Source organism: Microcebus murinus, chromosome 4 (assembly GCF_040939455.1).
Source record: "Microcebus murinus isolate Inina chromosome 4, M.murinus_Inina_mat1.0, whole genome shotgun sequence".
NCBI lineage: Eukaryota > Metazoa > Chordata > Mammalia > Primates > Cheirogaleidae > Microcebus > Microcebus murinus.
In genome coordinates this window covers 16,169,830-16,188,624 of record NC_134107.1, presented here as the reverse complement: position 1 = coordinate 16,188,624, position 18,795 = coordinate 16,169,830, and positions in this window count along the sequence as shown.

The following is an 18,795-nucleotide window of genomic DNA, read 5'->3' as shown; positions in this document are numbered from 1 at the left end:
ACCCCAGCGAAGGCTGCTGACAGAGAGCAACTCCACCTACTGGCTCAGAAAATAAATAAGACGTGTGAATACCCAAACGAAAACCTAAAGGAAAGAAACAACAACTGAGCAAAATGGGAAGAAATCAGCGAAGGAACTCCGGAAATATGAAGAAACAAACGGAAAACACACCCCCAAAGAGGAGCACCAGCCCCTTAGAAACAGACAACAACCAAAACCTGGCAACTAAAATGACAGAAGAGGAATTTCGAATGTGGATCATAAGAACACTCACTGACCTGCAACAACAACTCAATAACCAACACCAAGAAACCAGAAAAAGCCTCCAGGAAATGGAACAAAGATTCAACAAAGAGACTGACACAGTGAAGAAAACTTTAACCGAAGTCCTGGAGATGAAGAATCAACTTAGGGAACTACAAAATACTGTGGAAAGTCTCAAGAACAGGGTGGATCAAGCAGAAGAAAGAATCTCAGAGCTTGAAGATAACACCTTCCAATTAAATAAATCAGTCACAGAAATACAGCAGAGAAACAAGAGAAAAGACCAAAGCCTACAAGAGCTGTGGGATTATGTGAAAAAACCTAACGTGAGGGTCATAGGGTTAGCCGAAGGGGATGAAGACAACACTCAGGGGCTGGACAAGCTTTTTGAAGATATAATAGAGGAAAATTTCCCAGGCCTTGCTCAAAATCTCGATATACAAGTTCAAGAAGCCCAGAGGACCCCTGGGAGATTCAATGCAAACAGGAAGACGTCTCGTCATGCAGTCATCAGACTGACCAAAGTATCAACTAAAGAGGCCCTTCTAAAAGCTGTAAGACAAAAGAAGCAAGTAACATATAAAGGAAAGCCAATTCGAATAACATCAGACTTCTCTAATGAGACTTTACAAGCAAGGAGAGACTGGGGCCCCATTCTCACTCTTCTGAACAAAACAATGCCCAGCCTAGAATCCTATTCCCTGCAAAACTAAGCTTCATATATGAAGGAGAAATAAAGACATTCCCAGACAAGCAAAGCCTCAGAGAATTCACCAAGACAAGACCAGCCCTACAAGAAGTTCTCAAAACAGTGTTACACATCGAACACCATAATAGAAACTCACGAATATAAAAAAAAAAAAAAAAACCAACACCCAATGATTAAAGGCCAGATATCTCTATGGCTCAAGAGAGAAATCAAAGCAACAACATCCAACCCAAGAGAATGAACAGTAATCTACCTTACCTATCAGTTCTCTCAATAAATGTGAATGGCTTAAACTCTCCACTCAAGAGACATAGGCTGGCTGAATGGATAAGAAAATACAGGCCAAGTATATGCTGTCTTCAGGAAACACATCTAACCTGCAAGGATGCATATAGACTAAAAGTAAAAGGGTGGAGATCAGTATTCCAGGCAAGTGGAAGCCAAAAGAAGGCTGGTGTGGCTGTTCTAATTACGGACGATTTAGTTTTTAAACCAACAAAAGTAGTGAAAGACAAAGAGGGTCATTACATAATGGTGAAGGGCACAGTTCAACAAGAAGAGATAACAATTTTAAATATTTATGCACCCAACTTAGGTGCACCCAGTTTCATAAAGCAAACCTTACTGGATCTAAGCAAATGGATTAATACCAACTCCATAATCACTGGAGATTTCAATACCCCACTGACGGCTCAAGACAGATCCTCCAAACAGAAAATTAATAAAGAAATAATGGACTTAAACAAAACTCTAGAACAATTGGGTCTGACTGACATCTACAGGACATTCTACCCCAAATCCACTGAATACACGTTCTTCTCATCAGCTCACGGGACATTCTCTAAGATTGACCATATCCTAGGACACAAAGTAAACCTAAAGAAATTAAAAAAAATAGAAATCATACCATGTATCTTCTCAGATCACAATGGAATAAGGGTAGAAATCAACCCTGACAGAAACTCACATTTCTACAAAAAAACATGGAAATTAAACAACGTTCTACTAAATGATTACTTCATAAATGAAGAAATCAAGACGGAAATAAAAAAATTCTATGAAGAAAACGACAATGGAGAGACAAGTTATCAACTCCTATGGGACACAGCTAAAGCAGTTCTGAGAGGAAAGTTTATCTCCATAAATGCCTATAACCAAAAGTCAAAAAGATCACAAATAGACAATCTAATGAAATGACTCAAAGAGCTGGAAAAAGAAGAACAGACCAGCCCCAAACCCAGCAGAAGGAGTGAAATCAACAAGATCAAATCAGAACTAAATGAAATTGAAAACAGGAAAGCTATTCAGGAGATTAACAAAACAAAAAGTTGGTTCTTTGAAAAAATAAACAAAATTGACACGCCACTGGCTAAGCTAACGAAAAGCAGAAAAGAGAAATCTCTAATAAGCTCCATCAGGAATAAAAAAGGAGATATCACAACCGATCCCAAAGAGATACAAGATATAATTTATGAGTACTACAAAGATATTTATTCACACAAACTAGAAAATGTGGAGGAAATGGACAAATTTCTAGAAACACACAGCCTCCCTAGGCTCAACCAGGAAGAAATAGATTCCCTGAACAGACCAATCTCAACAGCTGAAATAGAAACAGCAATTAAAAATCTCCCTAAAAAGAAAAGTCCCGGTCCAGATGGCTTCACACCCGAATTTTACCACACTTACAAAGAAGAACTAATACTTATCTTGCAGAAACTATTCCACAACATCGAGAAGAATGGAAACCTCCCTGACACCTTTTATGAAGCGAATATTACTCTGATATCAAAACCAGGAAAGAATCCAACAAAAAAAGAAAACTACAGACCAATATCCCTAATGAATATAGATGCAAAAATTTTCAACAAAATCTTAGCTAACCGAATCCAGATGCTTATCAAAAAAATAATCCATCATGACCAAGTGGGCTTCATCCCAGGAATGCAGGGATGGTTCAACATACGCAAATCTATAAATGCAATTCACCACATAAACAGAAGCAAAAACAAAGACCACATGATTCTTTCAATAGATGCAGAAAAAGCTTTTGACAAAATTCAACACCCTTTCATGATACGAACACTCAAGAAAATAGGCATAGAAGGGACATATCTAAAAATGATACAAGCCATTTATGACAGACCCATAGCTAACATCATACTGAATGGGGAAAAACTGAAAGCATTCCCACTTAGAACCGGAACCAGACAAGGCTGCCCACTATCTCCACTTCTATTCAACATAGTACTGGAAGTCCTGGCTACAGCAATCAGACAGGAAAGTGGAATTAAAGGTATCCAAATAGGGGCAGAAGAGATCAAACTTTCACTGTTTGCTGATGATATGATATTATATCTAGAAAACCCCAAAGATTCAACCAGGAAACTTCTGGAACTGATCAATGAATTTAGCAAAGTCTCAGGATACAAAATCAATACACAGAAATCAGAGGCATTCGTATATGTCAACAACAATCAAATCGAGAACCAAATTAAAGACTCAATACCCTTCACAATAGCAACAAAGAAATTAAAGTACCTAGGAGTATACTTAACCAAGGAGGTAAAAGACCTCTATAGGGAGAACTATGAAACACTGAGGAAGGAAATAGCAGAGGATGTAAACAGATGGAAATCCATTCCATGCTCGTGGATCGGCAGACTCAACATCATTAAAATGTCTATACTACCCAAATTGATCTACAGATTCAATGCAATACCTATTAAAATCCCATCAGCATTCTTCACAGATATAGAAAAAATAATTTTACGCTTTGTATGGAACCAAAGAAGAGCCCGAATATCAAGAGCAATTCTAGGCAACAAAAACAAATTGGGAGGCATTAATATGCCAGATATCAAACTATACTACAAAGCTGTAGTAATTAAAACAATATGGTATTGGCACAAAAATAGGATTATTGACCAGTGGAACAGATGTGAGAATCCTGATATAAAACCATCCTCATATTGCCATCTAATCTTTGACAAAGTAGACAAAAACATACGCTGGGGAAAAGAATCCCTTTTCAATAAATGGTGCTGGGAAAACTGGATAGCCACTTGTAGAAGGTTAAAACAGGACCCACACCTTTCACCTCTCACAAAAATCAACTCACGCTGGATAACAGACTTAAATCTCAGGTATGAAACCATTAGAATTCTAGAGGAAAATGTTGGAAACACTCTCCTAGACATCGGCCTAGGCAAAGAGTTTATGAAGAAATCCCCAAAGGCAATCAAAGCAGCAACAAAAATAAATAAATGGGACATGATGAAACTACAAAGCTTCTGCACAGCCAAAGAAACAGTCATGAAAGTAAACAGACAACCTACAGAATGGGAGAAAATTTTTGCATCCTACGTATCCGATAAAGGGCTGATAACTAGAATATACTTAGAACTCACGAAAATCAGCAAGAAAAAATCAAATAACCCTATTAAAAAGTGGGCAAAGGACATGAACAGAAACTTTTCTAAAGAAGACAGAAGAATGGCCAACAAACATATGAAAAAATGCTCACCATCCCTAATCATCAGGGAAATGCAAATCAAAACTACAATGAGATATCACTTAACTCCAGTGAGAATGGCCTTTATCAAAAAGTCTCCAAATAACAAATGCTGGCGTGGATGTGGAGAGAGAGGAACACTCCTACACTGCTGGTGGGACTGCTGGGCATCTACCCAAATGATCCAATGACACTCTACAAAAAAGACACCTGCACTCGAATGTTCATAGCAGCACAATTCATAATTGCAAGGCTGTGGAAACAGCCCAAGTGCCCATCAATTCAAGAATGGATTAATAAAATGTGGTATATGTATACCATGGAGTACTATTCAGCTCTAAGAAACAATGGTGATATAGCACATCTTATATTTTCCTGGTTAGAGCTGGAACCCATATTACTAAGTGAAGTATCCCAAGAATGGAAAAACAAGCACCAGATATATTCTCCAGCAAACTGGTATTAACTGAGTAGCACCTAAGTGGACACATAGGTGCTACAGTAATAGAGTATTGGGGAAGGGGGGGAGGAGGGGCAGGTATATACATACATAACGAGTGATAGGTGCACCATCTGAGGGATGGTCATGCTGGAGACTCAGACTTTTGGGGGGAGGGGGGGAAGGGCATTTATTGAAACTTTAAAATCTGTACCCCCATAATATGCTGAAATAATAAAAAAAAAAAGACAAAAAAAAAAATTCATTTCTGACCTGAAGTTTAGAGCGTACCGGTTAATTAGAAATTGAACATATGTGTCAGGATGATAAAAAAAAAAAAAAAGAAATGTATAAATTCATGGAAACACACAACCTTCTAAGATTAAACCAGGAAGAAATTCTCCCTCTTTTCCTCTCTCTCTCTCTCTCTCTCTCACACACACACACGCACGCACACACACACATAAACAAAGTCATTTAAGTTCCTCAAAAAAATTATATTGTAATTATAATCAAGAATTAATGCTTCCAGATAACTACAAACTGCTTTAATGGAAAGGAAAAGTCTATGACCGTAATCATACTCTATACTAGGTAAATGTTTAAGTCTAAGATAACAATTTGATTTCGGTTGGGTCAGTTAAAAAATACTTTATTCCCACAAATTCTTCAAATATGTTGGTGAAGGTTTTGATTATGTGATATAATTTGAGTTTTCATGGAGATACAGTTATTTCAAATAGCCATCAGAACTCATCTTCATGGCTAAGTTGTAAAAATATGCTTTTCTCAGCATTTTTCTATTAATAAATATCATAGTTTTTTAATCAGAAGAAATAAAATTATAAAGTTTTGATTTACAAATAGAAATCCTTAACAGACTGATAATAATGAGATCAAATAAGTAATAAAAAATCTCCAAACACATAAAAATAATAACCAGGACAAGATAGATTCACTAACAAATTCTAGTAGACATACAAAGAGAAAATTGTTCCAATCCTACCAAACTGATCCAAAAATTCAAGGAGGAAAGATTCCTTCCTAACTCATTCTACAAGCTAGTATCACTCTGATATCAAAGTCAGGGAAGGGCACAACAAAAAAAGAAAACTACAGACCAATATCCCTGATGAACCTAGATATATTAATAAAAATCCTCAAACAAATATAAGACAACCAATCCAATAGATAGCAAATCAAAAAAGTAATATACCACAATGAAATGATCCTCCTCCTTCAGCCTCTCAAGAGTGCTAGAATTACAGGCATAAGGCACCATGTCCAGTCACGTGATCTTTCTAGAACCTGAATTTTCATATTTTTCTCTAGGTTTGGAAAGTTCTCTGTTATTATTTCTTTGAATATATTTTTCCCCGTATTTCTTTCTCTAGTCTCTTTGTATAGCCAATGACTCAGATTTTCCCATTGAGGCTGTTTTCTAGATCTTTAGAGGATTCTTCATGTTTTTTCATTCTTTCTTTTTTTCCTCCTCTAACTGTGTAATTCTCAATAGTCTCTATTCGTACTCACTAATTCTTTCTTCTCATGGATCAACTTTGCTGTCCAGACACTCTGACACACATTTTAATATTTCACGTGTATTTTAAGCTCCAGGACTTTTATTTGACTTTTTAAAAATTATTTTAACATCTTTGTTAAATTTCTCTGATAAATTTCCAAATTGCTTCTCTGTTTTTTTCCTCAAGTTCACTGAGATTCTTTAAACCAGCTATTTCAAAAGTTCCCTACACATATCTTTGTCACTCCAGGGTTGATCACTCACACCTTACTTTTTTTATCCTTTTGAGGAGGTCTTATTTTCCTAAATGTTGTTGGTGCTTGTAAGTATTTGTAGACCTTTGAGCACTGAAGAGTTAGGTGTTTGCTCCAGTCTTTACACTCTGGACTTGTTTTGTTTTGTTTCTTTTCTTTCTTCTGTTTGCCTTCGAAGAATACAAAGAGGACAGAAGTTTGAGTTTGCTAAGCGTGTGGTCAGTGCAGCTGTTTCAACACTAACAGATGACCTAGACCAGTTACATGGCAACTCTCTCTTTCCCCCAAGCAGAAGGACCTTGCAAGTGGGATTGCACAAGGTCACACCCAAAGCCCATGGCCTTCTAGACCAGTGTGGTACCAGAACTCACTCAAAGCCCACACCTTCTACTGCCTGACCACCCCAAATGTTTATTCAAAGCCCAAGGCCACTTTACTGAGCAAGTGGTGAAGGTGGCTGGAACTTGGGTCCATCCTCTCAGGGTGGCAAATTGACTTTTGGCCTGGGGTTAGTCTTGAAGTACTGTCCAGGAGCAGTGGCCTGGAATTAGGGGCTTCAAGTTTCGATCTGGTGCTATGTTTCACTGCAGTGAGGCTTGTATTAGGTTCCAAGGCAAGATCCTCTGTGCCTTTCCCTCTCCTTCAATGAAGCGTAAGTAATCTCTCTCCATGCTGCAGTACCTGGAGGTAGGGGAGAGGTGACTGTAGCGCTGCCATGGCTGCTGCAGCTGGAGTCATGCTGGGTCTCATCCCAAGCCTTCAGTCTACCAGACCCACGCAGCACTGAAGCTCACTCAAGGAATGTGGTTGCTGTGGCTGGCTGTCACTGAAATTTATTCAGTGCCCGAGGTCATTTAGTCAGCCATTGGTGAAGTGATCTGGACTGACGTTCCTTCTAATAGGGTAGCAGATTTCCCTCTGCCCAGGGACTGGTTTAGTGTTCCCTCTGTGGGCAGCGGCCTAGAGTAAAGAGCTGTGGAATTCTCCCTGCTACTGTATCCCACTGTGACAGGGCATTACTGAGTTCCAAGAAAAGTCTCACACTCATATCCCTCTCCTCCCACAGGCACATGGATTGTTTCTCCAGGCTGTGCTGACTGGGGTTGAAAGAGGAGTGGACCAGGAAATGCAAGACTGTCCTTCCTACTTTCTTCAATGCGTCTTTTCTTGTGCTTGTGCTAAAACCAGATAGTATGATTTCTCACCTGTTATTTTAGTTGTTTTGAAGGTGTTTTCTAATGTGTATAATTGTTCATCTTGATAGTCCTACAAGGAACTGGAGAGTTCTATTTGGCTATTGTTCTCTGCCTCCAAAAGACCTGAAATTATTGATATAACATTGAAAATAGTGTTCTGCATGTTGTATCAATTTCCTGTAAAAGAATCTAGTAAATGTAACTAGTTTTGTATTAGTAAATAACCTCCATTACTTGGGATGATGCATATCTCCTCCAAGCAGGTAGGCATCTTTCAGTGTTAGACGTAAACATACTAACATTTAGAGTAGGGTATCTCAACCTTTACAGTATTTATATTTTTTTGCCAGATAATTTTTTTGTTATAAGGTGCTATCCTATGCACTGTAGGATATTTAGCAGTATCCCTGGCTGCTCCCAGGAGCAACTTCTGTCCCAATCACTCTTAACCATTTACCAAGTTGTGAGAACCCAAAATTTCTAGACCTTGCCAAATATCCTCTGGAGTACAAAATGCCTCCTGGCTGAAATCTACTGATTTATAGGAATCAGACTCATTGAACCAAGTATTTCTGAGTTGAGGAAGTTATGACTACGTATTTGTATTGTACTATTTTATATACTTATAATATATGAGAGAATTTGTTTGTTAAAGTAACAATCTTTAGATCCATTTTAAAAGATATAATGAGGTAATTTATTTAGATTTATAATTTTAAATTTAAATTTTAAATTTAAACCTTATTAAAACTTTGCTTCAATATTGCAAGAACCAATACCAATATATTTTAGATTTACCATATGTTTAATTTTGAAAAGTTTAGTTTATTGGAAAGAGACAAGAATTGCTTAGCATTTAAGAATATTTCATTTGGTACCAAAAATTGAAGTCTTTTGAAGAGCAAAGCATAGATATAGTTAAAAATTCCTGAAAGTATTTAATTAATTGCTTATAATATAAAGGAGAGCGAACAGTATTTATAGGCTATTTAAAGAAAATAGTCAAAAATTGCAGACTTTAACTGAATTGTAAATAGAGTACAGAATTCACAAGTGGAATTTAAAGCTGATATACAGACATACTTTGTTGTTCTTAACCATCCTGTCTCAGCTATTGTCAAGAGCTGAAGCCTTCACACTGCATATTCCAAGGAAGACCTAGTGAAGTCCTCAAGGAGTCCTTGAAGGATGTGCAGACATGTGGAATCAATAACATATAAATTAATATTTATAATTGATAATAATGTAAATAAATGTTTAAACTGTATTGCCATAGAGAAGAACTTTTATGAGGGAATCAGCCGTTTCATAATAAAGCAGCAATACACATCAGTAGTTAGACAAAGAAATTTACTCAAATTGTGATAAAACAAATGCTTTCTTCTTTAAAACGTTTACAATAGAGGCACCCCTTTAAAATGGGCTTTTTGAACCCTGCTTACTTGTGAGTACAAAGTGCGCCCCCTCCTGCCCTGCTGTGTGTTTCACAGTGTGTCCTCTTGGTTTCAGGAATGTTATGAGGTCTCTTCACCTGCACTGTGGTCAGAGATGAGTTTTCCTTTGCCTGAGAATGAGGTGCCTCTCCCTATTTCAGGGTCAGAAAGACTCCTCTGCTTTTCTGACCACAGATAATACTTTGAGGGGTCTTAGCTTGTGCTCATCTAGAAATGAGAGCCTGTTATTTTGATGTGTTAAAAAGGAGGCTGTGGACTCCTAGTCTCTGGCTGGTGATTAACACCCCTTTCTTTTTTTTTCTGCAATGCAGTTGTTTTAAAGGCCAAAATCTTTCATGCCGAATATGTTGTTTTGTTTTGTTCTTTCCCACCAACAGTATTTATGAGGGTATTAATTTAACTGTACAATATGTCTAGGTAAAATATAAGGATTATATTTTTTTTCTCTTCTTGACAAAGGTACTTACAAAAAAGTAGAATAAATATTACAAAAGGCAATTTCCATGTGCTGAAGTCGTCCCCAGCTTAGTTCTCAAAGAACTGTAGAGATAGGCCAGTGTTTCTGCCAGTGTCATGGCACCATGAATAACGCTCCAGACCACTAATCTCAGGTTAAAGGAGGAGGAGAGACTCTTTTCATTTCAAAGAGCTCCTGAACCTCTCCAAACCTCTGTATTTATTGCAGAGAAAGGCATTGCCAAATATCCCCTGGAGTACAAAATGGTCAAAGCAAAGAACATACAGAGAGAATGTTTGGAAAGAGCATACAGATAAAAATCTCTGGTGCCAGTAAACACATTATTCTAAAGTTATTAATATGCAGTTAGTGATATGCAACATATCCATGTTTATCTTGGGATTCCTTGTGACTCCTTAAGGCTGTAAAGAAAAGGGTATGGACCCAACATCAGTCACACTCCCATGCATTCCAAAGCCTGCTGTATACAACTGGCTGACAGGCATTCATATCCTGAGTCCTGTTTACAAGACTGCCAGATTTCCACCTTTCTCACAGTCTCTTTACACATTTTCTAATATCCTCTACACAGGAACTTTGGTGGAGACCAGATTGTAGATGTAACTGGTTCCAAGTGATATGAAGGAGGCTCTAGACAATATGTGGGTATCTATGCTGTTGCTGAGCAGTACAGATGAAAAACATGACCTGATGTGGGTCCATGGAGGATGGTAAATATGTCACTCTGAATATAAAAGACACTTCAGTTCACATACCAAACAAACCAGGTGAATGTTCATGCTGGGTAATTCTTAGCATTCAGAGATCTATGTTTTCCCATTGCACACACTCATTAGCTGAAGGTATATTTTCTTTTATTAATAAAACATCTCTAGTGTTCTCCAACCAGCTTGTTTTTATGAGGAAGTGGTGAAAGCATAGTTGGGCATCCCAAGTATTGGTATCAAATCATATTAGACTTAATATTTAACCCATATTCTGGAAACTATATTACTTAAGTTCAGCCTGCTAAGCATTTCATGCCTCATTCACACAAGCAAGCATTATGCCCTCTTAGTGTTTAATTATAAATTTATAAAAATAATATCTAGAAAGTGTAAGTCACAACCAGTGTAAGATGGTGGACCAGAGACACAATCATCCAGAGCATCTCAGTAAGAAGGAGAAGTTTTAGTTGAAAGAGAAAAATCAGACAGGGAAACATAGATCAGATGAGGGTCTGAAGGAAGGATGTCAGAATCTACAGGAGACTCCATGGGAAAAGGTTGTGGAGCAGAACTGGAAGGAAAAAGACATTGGCTGAGATTACCCCTCAGAGGCTCAGAAACCAGTGAGAAGAGTAGGTGGTGTGGTTAGTTCCTCCCTCCCTCGCATCTTGGATTTTTGTTGGCTTCCCAAGCTGCTGGAAATACCTTCTTCCCCCATAAGCCCAGAGATTTCTGCCACCAGTGAGCTGAGAGCTTCTTGTGGACAGGGCATCAGGCTCCCAGCCCCCCTTCCCAGGGCACTTACTCCCCCCCAGGCCCAAGCTGGATGGCAGGTGCCATATTGTTTCTCTACCCAACCTGCACCTTCATCCTCCCCAGAGGGCTTCTGATCTTCAGGTTCCATCTTGCTGGTCCCCACACAGATATTTCCCACTTCTGATACAGACTGCAGGAGCCAAAGGTGTCCAGTCGGTTCCAGGTGATCTCTGAGGCTCAGTCATCCTGGATGGATAGCATCCCAGAGAAAGGGTCAGCAGAGATGTCCAGAATGCAGACTTTTCTCCACCCAGACTATTTTACTACCCTTCTCCTCCCCCACTTGTGGCTGTGGAGAGACAATTGAGCCAACATATGGAGGTTTCCACATGGAGCGGGACTCAGAAATTTCCTTTTGGGGTCCTGCAGTGGACTTAAGGGTGCTTGGACTTTGAGCTCCCTGCCTGCTGGCCCTCTCTGATGCTGCTTGCATGGTGGTCCCATCAGAGCAGAGCACACCACAGGTGGGAGGAATACTAAACCAGCTTCAATGCCCCATAGGTGACTTGGGGCCAGCAGGGTTCTCCCTGGCATGGTCAGGGATAGAGCCCTGGGGTCTGGGTCCCACAGGACAGATCCCACACCCCTCCGGTCTTGATTGCATTGCCTGGGGGCACAGAGTCGATATTTGTGAATTAGTTTCAGGAGGTGTGGGTGCCCACGTGGGAAGATCAAGGGGGAGAGTGCAGTGTGGTTTCTAGCTGCTGTGTGTTCATGGAGCACCCCTCCTCCCATGGGAGGGTCACACTCTCAGTTCAGGCCAAGATGCTGAGTAGGGAACCTCCTAGCCCACATCACAGTTGTAGCAAGCTTGGCTGGCTTGAGGTCCTGCCTGTCCCCAGGGGCCTGGGGAAAACTATAGAGTAAGGGGGGGGGTGGAAAGGAGAAAGGTCTGCTCCAGACTGCTAGATTATGGATCTTACACAGCCTCTCCTCCCACGCAGGCATTTTGGTTGAGTGGGAAAACTTCAGCCCCTCCCTGGAAGCTTTGCCCAGGGGTTGGGAATGGGCCTTTGACCCTTGGACGTCCCCTGTCAGCATTTGAGGAGCTTGAGGGCAGGCTCACCCAACCCAACTCTGCTCAGCCTCACTCCCCTACCCACCTCTGGTGTGGTGGAGAATAAAGGATTCTCCTGGAAGTTCCAGGGCTCCACCCACCACCTTTGGCATTAGAGTGTTTCTTCTGAGGAACTAGAGTCTGTCACAGGACCCCAAACCAAAATTACAGCTTGTTCCTTCTAGGAAGTGCTACCTACTGACAGGGAGGTCAATTTACATGCTGTTTATTATAATTACTGACTCAGTCCTATAGGATATGGTTGATTCTCAGGCATAGGCATCACCTACTGACTTAGAGATTAAAGTATGTGTGTCATTATCTGAACAAAAGAAAGGCCAAAAGTAAAAAGCAATAGCTTCCACAGACATGAAGGAATCAGCAAAAGAACTCCAGAAGTATGAAGGATCAGAGTGAAAGGACACCCACAAAAGGGAATGTCAGCTCTCTAGCAATAGCTACCAACAAAAATCAGAATAGTAAAATAACAGGTGAAGAATTTTGACCATGGATTGTAAGAGAGGTCAATGAAATACAAGGTAAAATGGAAACCCAATATAAAGAAACCACAAAAACAAAAATCAAGCCTGTAGGCCAGATCCTGTACACCCAGGTTTCAATCACATTGCCTAGGGGCACAGAAGGAATATTTGTGAACTAGTCTCAGGAGATGTATGTGCCTTCAGGGGGAGATCAAATTGTGTCTTAGCTGCAGTATGCTCGAGGCACCCCTCCTCCCATGGAAGGGCTACATTCCCTGCTCAGGCTATGATCCTGGGCAGGGATCTTCCTGGCTCACATCACAGTCAGGGAGAGCTCAACTGGCTTGAGGTCCTGCCTACCTGCCAGCAGAGGCCCAGGAGAAACTGCAGAATAAGAGAGGGTGGAAAGGACAAGGACTCCTCTAGACAGCCAGATTGTGGGTCTCAGACAGCCCTACCTCCACATGCATACTTTCTGGTTGAGTGGGGCCATTTCAGCCCCTCTCTGGCAGCTTTGCCCAGAGAGAAGGAATAGACCTTTGACCCCTGCTAAAAGAATTTGTAGAACTTGAGAGCTGGCTTACCCAACCCAGCCCCACCCAGCCTCATTCCCCAATCTGCTCCTGCTGAAATGGAGAATAAGGACACACCTGGAAGTTCCAGGGCCCTCATTCACCACCTGAGACACGAGAGTGCCTCTCCAGAGGAATTAAAGCTAGGTATAGGACTGAAAAACAACATTGCAGCTTGCTCCTCCTAGCAAGTGTCACCTACTGACAGGGAGGTCAATTTGTATGCCCTTTTAATGCATTTACCAACTCCTCATACAGAGTGTGGTTGAGTCTCACAAGCTGTTGGTCTCAAACCAACAGCTGCTCCAGATGGGAAGGAATCAGTGAAAGAACTGTGGAATTATGAAGAATCAAACTGAAAGGACACCCCCAAAGGGGAACACAGCTCTCTAGCAATGGATACCAACCAAACTCAGAACACAGAAATAACAAAAGAAGAATTTCAAACATGGATTGTAAGAAACCTCAATGATATGCAAGAGAAAATGGATACCCAACACAAGGAAACCAGAAGAAGAAGAAGAAGAAGAAGAAGAAGAAGAAGAAGAAGAAGAAGAGGAAGAGGAAGAGGAAGAGGAAGAGGAAGAGAAAGAAAGAAAGAAAGAAAGAAAGAAAGAAAGAAAGAAAGAAAGAAAGAAAGAAAGAAAGAAAGAAAAAAGAATTGGAAAAAAAATTCACTAACAAAATTGAAATATTAAAAATCAATCAAACAGAACTTCTGGACATAAAGAATACATTCAAGGAATTACAAAATACAGTGGAAAGGCTCAAGAATAGGGTATGTCAAACAAAAGAAAGAATCTCAGAGATTAAAGATAACAAATATCAATGAAACAAGTCAGTCTCCGAGATTGAGCAGAGAAATAAGGAAAAAAAAAAAAAAAGCAAAGCCTACAAGAAATGTGAGATTATGTGATGAGGACTAACATAAGAATCATAGGCATCCCTGAGGATGAAGAAGAAAATACACAGGGTTGGATAAACTATCTAAGGTTATAATGGAGGAAAATTTCCCTGGACTTGCTAGAAATATAGATACCCAGGTCCAAGAAGCTCACAGGACTCCTGGTAGATTCGTTGCAAACAGGAACGACACATAGTCATCAGACTGGCCAAAATAAACACGAAAGAGGCCCTCCTATGAGCTGTAAGGCAAAAGCAGCAGACAACCTACAAAGGAAGACCCATCGGACTAACTGCAGACTTCTCTACTGAGACCTTATAAGCCAGAGGGATGAGAAACCCATTCTCAGTCTTCTTAAACAGAATAATGGCCAGAATGTCATATCCTACAAAACTAATTTTCATATATAAGGGGGAAATGAAGTCTTTCTTAGACAAGCAAACACTGAGGGAGTTTGTCAAGACAAGACCTGCCCTACAGGAAGTATTCAGAACTACATTATACACAGATCAGCACAATAGACATCCACCAGTGTAAAATCACCAAAAACTAGAGGTCAAAACCTAGATACTACAATGGCTCAAGAGATGAAACAAAGCAACAAAGTTCTATTCAACAGGATGAACAGAAATCCACCACACTTTTAATTTTTTCAATAAATGTGAATGCCTTAAACTCCCCACTAGAGAGACATAGGCTTGCTGAATGGATACAGCAATATAAGCCATGTATCTGCTGTCTCCAGAAAATATATCTAAGCCTACAAGGACTCAATCAGTCTCAAGTTGAAGGGATGGAAAACAATATTCCACGCAAATGGAATCCAAAAGAATGCTGATGTAGCAGTTCTGATTTCAGATAAGTTAGTCATTAAATCAATAAAAGTAATGAAAGACAAAAGTGGTCACTATATGATGGTGAAGGATACAATTCAACAAGAAGACATAACAATTCCAAATATTTCTGCACCTAACTCAGGTGCACCCAGATTCATAAAGCAAATCCTACTTGATCTAAACAAAATGTTAAATGGCAGCAACATAGTAGCCAGGGACTTCAACACCCCTCTTACTGAACAGGACAGATCTTCTAATCAGAATATAAAGAAAGAAAGAATGGACTTAAACAGAACTCTAGAACAAATGGGCCTAACTGACATTTACAGAACATGCTACCCAACAACCACTGAATATACATTTTTCTCATTAGCTAAGATGACATTCTGTAAGATTGACCATATCTTAGGCCACAAAACATGTCTCAAAATTTTTTTTAAATATAAAAATTATACAATTCATTTTATCAGACCTCAGTGTAATAAAATTAGAAATCAACTCTAACAGAAACATTCATCTCTACACAGTCATGAAAATTAAACAAGGTACTATGGAATGATAGGTCAAGGAGGAAATGAAGATTGAAATCAAACGATTCTTTGAGCTAAATGATAAAGGGGACACAGCTTATCAAAATCTGTATGTATAGCTATAGGAGAACTGAGAGGAAAATGTATAGCCATAAAAGCCACATCCAAAAGACAGAAAGATCACAAATCAACAATCTAATGAATCTTCTCAAGGAACTGGATGAGGATGAGCAAAACAATCCCAAACCCAGCAGAAGAAAAGAAATAACCAAGATTAAGGGAGAACTAAATGAAATCAATAACAAAAGAACTATAGAGAATATTTATGAAACAAAAAGTTGGTTCTCTGAAAACATAAATGAAATTGACTAGCCTCTTGCAAGATTAATGAGAAGCAGAAAAGAATGGACTCTAATAAGTACAATCAGGAATGAAAGAGGATATATAACAACTGATACCAAAATAATACAAAATATCATCTCTGAATATTATGAAAATCTCTAAGCAAATAAAGTTAAAAACATGAAGGAAATGCACATATTTTTATAAACACATAGCCTTCCTAGGCTCAATCAAGAAGAAATATAATTCCTGCGTAGACTAATATCAAGTACCTAAATTGAAGCTGCAATTAAAAAATCTTCCAATAAAAAATTTCCACATCAGATGGTTTCACACCTGAATTTTCCCAAACCAACAAAGAAGAACTGATACTTATCCTGCAGGAATTATTCCATAATATTGAGAATGAAGGAATTCTCCCCAATATGTTTTATGTAGCCCAAATCACCTTGATACCAAAGCCAGGAATGGACTCAGAAATAAAGGAAAACTACAGACCAATATCCATTGTGAATATAGATGCAAAAATTTTCAATAAAATCCTTGCAAATCAAATTCAGATGTTCATAAAAAATAATAATCCATCACAACCAAGTGGGCTTCATCTCAGAGATGTAGAGATGGCTCAACATAGGCAAATCTGTAAATGTAATTTACAACATAAGCATAAGTAAAAACAAAGACCATATGATCCTGTCAATAGATAAAGAAAAGGCATTTGACAAAATTCAGCACCGTTTATGAGAAGAACACTTAACAAAATAGGCATATACAGGATATAGCTCAAAATGATAAAAGCCACATACAACAAACTCACAACCAACATCATACTGAAAGGGGAAAAATTGAAAGCATTCTTTCTTAGAACTAGAACCACACAAGGTTGCCCTCTATCACTGCTTCTATTCAATATAGTGCTGGAATTCCTAGCCAGAGCAATCAGACAAGAGGAGGAAATCAAGGGTATCCAAATGGGAGCAGAAGAGTTCAAACCATTACTCTTTGCTGATAATATGATTTTATATCTAGAAAACCCAAAAGAACCTACCAAGAGACTAGTAGAACTGATAAATAAATTCAGCAAAGCCTCAGGTTACAAAATCAATGTACAGAAATCAGTAGCATTCCTATATGCCAACAACAGTCAAGCTGAGAACCAAATCAGAGACTCAATACCTTTCACAATAGCAACAAAGAAAATAAAAACCCTAGAAATATAAATAACTAAAGAGGTGAAAGATCTCTACAGGGAGAACTAAGAAACACTGAAAAGGGAAATAGCAGAGGACGTAACCAGATGGACATACACACCATGCTCATGGATTGGCAGAATCAACATTATTAAAATGTCTATGCTATCCAAAGTGATCTACAAATTCAGTGCAATCCCTATTAAAATATCAACATCATTTTTTGCAGATCTAGAAAAAATAATTCTATATTTTGTATGGAACCAGAGAAGACCCTATATAGAAAAGCAACTTAAGCAAAAGGAAGAAATTAGAAGGCATCAATTCACCAGACTTCAACCTATACTACAGGACTATAGTAACTAAAATAGCACAGTACTAGCACAGGACAGCGACATAGACCAATAGACCAGAACAGAGAACCCAGACACAAAACTATCCTCATATTGCCATATGATCTTTGACAAAGCACACAAACATATATAGTTCGGAAAAGAATCCCTATTTAATAAATGGTGCTTGGAAAATTGGATGGCCACATATAGAAGACTGAAACAGGATCCACATCTCCCACCTCATAAAAATCAACTCACGATAGATAACAGAATAAACCTAAGGCATGAAAGTGTAAGAGTTCCAGATGAAAATGTTGGAAAACTCTTTTAGACATTGGCCTAGGCAAAGAATTTATGAAGAAGACCCCTAGGCAACAACAGCAGCAAAAATAAATAAATAAATGAGACCTGATCAAATTAAAAAGCTTCTTCACAGCCAACTATCACAAGAGCAAACATACAACTTACAAAATAGGAGAAAATATTCACATTCTACATATCCAATAAAGGGCTGATGACTAGAGTCTATATAGAACTCAGGAAAATCAGCAAGAAAAAAATTGAACAATCCTATCAAAAAGTGGGCAAAGGACATGAACAGAGACTTTTCAAAAGAAGATAGACTAATAGCCAAAAACATATGAAAAAAATACTCAACATCTCTAATCATCAGGGAAATGCAAATCAAAATCACAATGAGGTATCACTTACATCCAGTGAGAATGGCCTTTATTAAAAAGTCACCAAACAATAAATATTGGCATGGATGTAGAGAGATAGGAACACTCATATACTGTTGGTGGTACTGAAAACTAGTGCAACCTCTGTGGAAAGTAATATGGAGATACCTCAACGAACTACAAGTAGAACTACTATTTGATCCAGCAATCCCATTACTGGGCTTCTACCCAAAGGAACAAAAGACATTTTATGAAAAAGAAATCTATACTAAAAGAATTATAGCAGCATAATTCACAATTGCAAAGATGTGGAAACAACCCAAGTGCCCATCAATACATGAGTGGATTAAGAAAATGTGGTATATGTATACCAGGGGGTTCTACTCAGCCACAGAAAACAATGGTGATCTAGCACCTCTTGTGTTATCCTGGATAGAACTGGAGCCCATTCTACTAAGTGAAGTATCACAAGAAGGTAAAAACAAGCACCGTATGTACACACCATGAAATAGGT